This window comes from Phoca vitulina, unplaced genomic scaffold, assembly GCF_004348235.1.
Source record: "Phoca vitulina isolate PV1807 unplaced genomic scaffold, GSC_HSeal_1.0 scaffold736, whole genome shotgun sequence".
Taxonomy (NCBI): Eukaryota; Metazoa; Chordata; class Mammalia; order Carnivora; family Phocidae; genus Phoca; species Phoca vitulina.
The window spans coordinates 1173-6410 of NW_022590423.1; the positions used below are offsets into that span (position 1 = coordinate 1173).

The 5238-nt window shown below is 40.1% G+C and overlaps 1 long non-coding RNA gene across 1 annotated transcript; it reads right to left on the minus strand.

Moving 5' to 3' along the window:
• Positions 1 to 1916: 1916 nt before the first annotated feature.
• LOC116629388 lies at positions 1917 to 4978 on the minus strand. Its single transcript, XR_004298737.1, has 2 exons — positions 3287 to 4978; positions 1917 to 2128 (listed from the first exon to the last, which is right to left on the minus strand). It is a non-coding gene; the product is annotated as an uncharacterized LOC116629388 (long non-coding RNA).
• Between the last annotated feature and the right edge of the window lie 260 nt (positions 4979 to 5238).

Here is a 5238-nt window from a genome sequence, read left to right on the forward strand (position 1 = left end):
ACTGAGCCATCCAGGCACCCCTAGACAAACTAGGTTTTATTTTATTTAAAGGTTTTATTTATTTGAGAGAGAGAGAGTGCACAAGCAGGGAGAGTGGCAGAGGGAGAGGAGGCTCCCTGCTGAGCAGGGAGCCTCATGTGGGGCTTGATCCCAGTACCCTGGGATCATGACCCGAGCCGAAGGCAGATGCCTGACCGACTGAGCCACCCAGGTGCCCCTTGATAAACTACATTTTAGACTGAAGACTGAACAAGACATGAAGAAGGCCATTATATCATAATTAAGTAGTATATCCATCAAGAAGATCTAACAATTGTAAATATTTATGCCCCCAACTTGGCAGCACCAAAATATGTAAAGCACTTATTAACAAATATAAAGAAACTCATTGATAATAACATAATAATACTAAAGAACTTTAGCACCCTGCTTACAGCAATGGACTAATCATGTAAGCAGAAAATCAACAAGGAAACAATGGCTTTGAATGACATACTGGGCCAGAGGGAGTTAACAGATATATTCAGAACATTGGATCCTAAAGCAGCAGAATACACATTCTTTTCAAGTGCACATGGAACATCCTCCAGAATGGATCACATAGTGGGTCACAAATCACCCTTCAACAAGTCCAAAAAGATCAAGATCATACCATGCATATTTTCAGACCACAACACTATGAATATTGAAGTCAACCACAAGAAAAAATTTGGAAAGACCACAAATACATGGAGGTTAAAGAACATCCTACTAAAGAATGAATGGGTTAACCAGGAAATTTAAGAAGAAATAAAAGTATATGGAAACAAGTGAAAATGAAAACACAACAGTCCAAAATCTTTGGGATGCAGCAAAGGCAGTCCTAAGCGGGAAGTATATTCTAATACAGGCCTAACTCAAGAAGTCTCAAATACATAACCTAACCTCATACCTAAAGGAGCTAGAAAAGGAACAGCAAATAAGGCCTAAAGCCAGCAGAAGGGAAATAATAAACATTAGAGCAGAAATAACAATTTCAAAATTAGTTTAATAAAGCTAAGCAAAAATGCATTTAATGATATATGATAAGAAACAGTATATCAAAAAAAATAAGTATTTGCCAGTTGAGAGTTAACCTACAAAGAAGAGGAAGGTGCTTGATAAGTATTCAAAAAACAGTCTGGGGGCGCCTGGGTGGCTCAGGCGTTAAGCGTCTGCCTTCGGCTCAGGTCATGATCCCAGGTTCCTGGGATCGAGCCCCGTATCGGGCTCCCTGCTCCGCGGGAAGCCTGCTTCTCCCTCTCCCATTCCCCCTGCTTGTGTTCCCTCTCTCGCTGTGTCTCCCTCTCTCTGTCAAATAAATAAAATCTTAAAAAAAAAAAAAACAGTCTGAATGTTGATAAGGGAATTCAAAATACCATAAAAATCTCAAATATCATCAAGTTAACAATTATGTAGAATTTATGTAAATATCTTGTTTAGAAGTGAATCCCTGGAAAGCAAGGCCCACAAAAGCATTGCAATTTGAGAGTCATAGTATTCCATTATAATGTGATAGCCAGTGATAAACATGATGCTTAGCAAGATCTTGAATCAAGAAAGTTGTGTTCACTAGGGCAGGAAAATAAACCAGACTTTGGCAAGAAGTTTGAATCTTTTTTTCTTGTTTAATTTTTCTCTACTTAAAACTTAGAAAAGTTAGGTAAGAATCTTCTTTTTCCAAGCATTGATTGATGCTGCTAGAACCATATTTGGAAAAAAATTATGAAGTCTGAATAAGAAAAGCTTCATTTAAAAAAAACATGGGTAACAATGGTTTGCCTACGGGTTTCCCATGCCACTTGAAGAGTGGCCAATTTTCCCTCTAAGCCGCTGGAAAGCACTGATCCAGGAACAATGATTAAACTCCCACGTAAAGAAACAAGCAGAAACAAAACTTGCAAAGAAAAACAGAATAAACCTTTATTCCAAGCAGCAGGTGAAGAATCCCATTCACTGCTTTTCCCAGCATCAGAAGCCTCTAAATGCTGCTTTATTCGGTTTGTTAGGATGTTCTTTTTCTGAATGACCTCGTTGCTTTTCCAGAAGTTCCCGAATTTGAAGGTCTACTGCATGTAGCTCATTGGTTATAGAATCCAATTCCTCAAAGCTATAAGAAAGGAAAAAAAGATACAATGACTAGTTTTAGGTTTCCCTACTGATTTTTGGATATTCCTCACCCTTGAAATTATAAACATAGTAGTTGAGCAGGGTGGTTAAGGGCATGTGTGTTGGAGTCACACGACCTGAGTTATATCTTAGGTCCTCATCCCAGCTCAGGCTAAGTACTTAACTGAGCCTCAATTTCCCCATCTGTAAAAGGCGATAATACCTAGCTTTCATAGTACTGTTTTAAAGAATTAAGTGAGATAACATATGGAAAGTTCTTAACATAGTACCTGGAACAAAGTTATGCATTTAATAAATGATCATTATTATTTTTTATTGTGTTGTAGGGAGTGGTCCTAAGTCATTTAAGTAAAGTGACCAGACTTTAAAGCAAAAGAAAGCTAATTTTTTTTTTTTTTTTTTTTTAGAGAGGCAGAGAGGGAGAGTGTGAGCGGGGAGTGGCAGAGGAAGAAGGAGAGAAAGACCTTAAGCAGGCTCCACGCTTAGTGCAGAGCCCAACACGGGGCCCAATCTCACAACCCTGAGATCATGACCTAAGCGAATATCAAGAGTCAGATGCTTAACCAAGTGAGCAACCCAGGTGCCCCAAGAATGTTATTTAAAAGTAATCCCCTTAACTACTTAGCTATTATTTCACAAAAACACTTATATTTGGGTTCATATGTTGGCATGATGAGGAGCTGGTGATTATAAACAAGCTGATGTAACAATAAAAAGAGAACTGGAATTGACATTACAATTCCATCATAACTAATTTATAAAGCAGCCTTAATGTATGATTCTAATCAATCTGAGTATTAAAGCCAAAGTGAGATTTGTTTTGACACCACACCAATGGAAACTAAAAATATTTTTAAAGATGTCCTTGGTGCTTTCTAAAACATCTGCCTGCATTAATCAGTGTCCGGCTTTAATCCTGAAATTTTCATAAGATGAAATCTTACAGTTATGATTTAAAATAGAATATTATGGTGGATTTGTATTGTACCAACTACCAGCATTCACTTCCTTCCAGGATTCTGGGTTAGGACTGGCCACAAGTGAACTCCGCTTCAGACTTGGAAGGCAGAAATGAAACAGCAGCAGCTTTACGTTCAGACGGCTGGTGTAATGTCAGGTGCTGTTGGGGCTCATTCACCTTCTTGGCATCGGGCAGAAGCCAGTTCCTCCAGCTCCTGCTGAATCTCTTTGGGGCAGCAGCTTGGCCCACAGCTTCCTCAGCTTCTCTGAATTGTTGGCCACGTTCTGTCATTTTCTATGGCAAGCGCACCAGCCCTTCCGCAGGGCACCAGCATCCTGGCAGTCAGAGCCTTGGAGGCAATAACACACCGACATGAGTGCAAGCGAGAGACAGACAGGTTCCACTTTGTCCTCATTGGTTTCAGCTCTTCTTTACCCTCCCACACTCACACTCCATCTTCCTGTCCCTACTGCTGGCACTGCTGACTTCAGGACCAGTAAGGGACTGCTTAACCACGTCCTGTGATCACGTAGGAGCTAACTCCTATAATAAATCCCTTTTATCACTCATAATGATTCAGCTTCTCTGAACCCTAACCAACACCAAATGTTGTTCCAGAGGAAAAGAAAGTTAAAGGTAGGTTCTCTAAATTGCTTCTATGCCACCTAGAATAATCTCTGATTTAAAGATTTAAGGGTATTAATGACCCTTCCCTGCAGTGGTAAAAGGGACAGTGGTATTCCATGGCACGCAGTAGACAAAGTTATGTAAATTATAATCTAGACACTAATAATAAAGTATCTAGAGAGGGAAAGGCTTTGGGTGACCAAGTGTTTGCTGTCACAGAACAATTTTGTGAGAATAATGGGGTTGATTATCTGCTCCTAAATATGCTGAAGAAGCTGAAGAAATGCAGGATCTGCATAAAGGGACCTCAAAGTCTCTATAACTGTCCTAAAAGAACCCCTTATCTCCTGTAGCTACCGGGCCAAGATCACTGAATACCAGCATTCTGCAAGTGGCTGAATTACTATGCAAACTGAACTCCCAGCCTTGCACAGACTCTTATGTTAAAGTTAAGGGCACTGATTAGAAAGAAGAGAGACTCTGCAATTGGGAAGGGAACATCTGGGCAGATTCCAATGAAGCAGGCAGGGGACCTTAAACCAGTAAATTCTGCCGAGTCTCTCTTGCCCTTCTTCCTCTTTCTCAGACAGCTTTCCCCTGTCTGAATGCCTGTGATGGTCTTTCCTGAGAGAGTTGCCTCACAAGGGATTGCTAAACTCCACTAAGAATCTGCCCTGCCACCTCTCAGCGCTTCAAGAATAGGAAGCCCTAGAGAATGATGTACAAATGAGTGACACATGAAAAGACATGAAACACACCAAGAGTTGCACTTGCCAATATATATAAGCATTCCTCATTTTATTGTGCTTTGCTTTACTGTTTCGCAGGAATTGAGCTTTTTAAGAAATTGAGTTTGTGGCAACCTGTGTTGAGCTGGTCTATGGGCACCATTTTTCTAACACCCTTTGCTCACTTCATGTCTCTCTATTACATTTGGTAATTCTTGTAATATTTGAAGCCTTTTTATTATTACAATTGTGATGGTAATCTGTAATCAGTGCTCTTTGATACTATTATTATAATTGCTTTGGGGAACCACAAACTACACCCATGTAGGACAGAAATCTTAATAAATGGTGTACGTATTCTAATTGCTCTACCAACCAGCCATTCCCCAGTCTCTCTCACATGGCCTTTCCTATTCCCTTAGACACTTCTATACTGGAATTAGGCCAGTTCGTTACCCTACAATGGCCTCTAACTGTTCAAATGAAAGGAAGAGTTGTACATCTCTCACTTTAAATAAAAATCTAGAACTGATTAAGCTTAGTGAGGAGGCCATGTCAAAAGCCAAGACAGGCTGAAAGCTAGGCTTCTTGAGCCAGTTAGCCAAGTTGTGAATGCGAGGGCAAAGTTCTGGAAGGAAATTAAAAGTGCCAGTGAACATATGAATGATAAGAAAGAGAAACAGTCGTAATGCTGATATGGAGAGAGGTTTAGTAGTCTGGATAGAAAATCAAACCAGCCACAACATTCCCCTAAGCCAAAGCCTAATCAAGAGC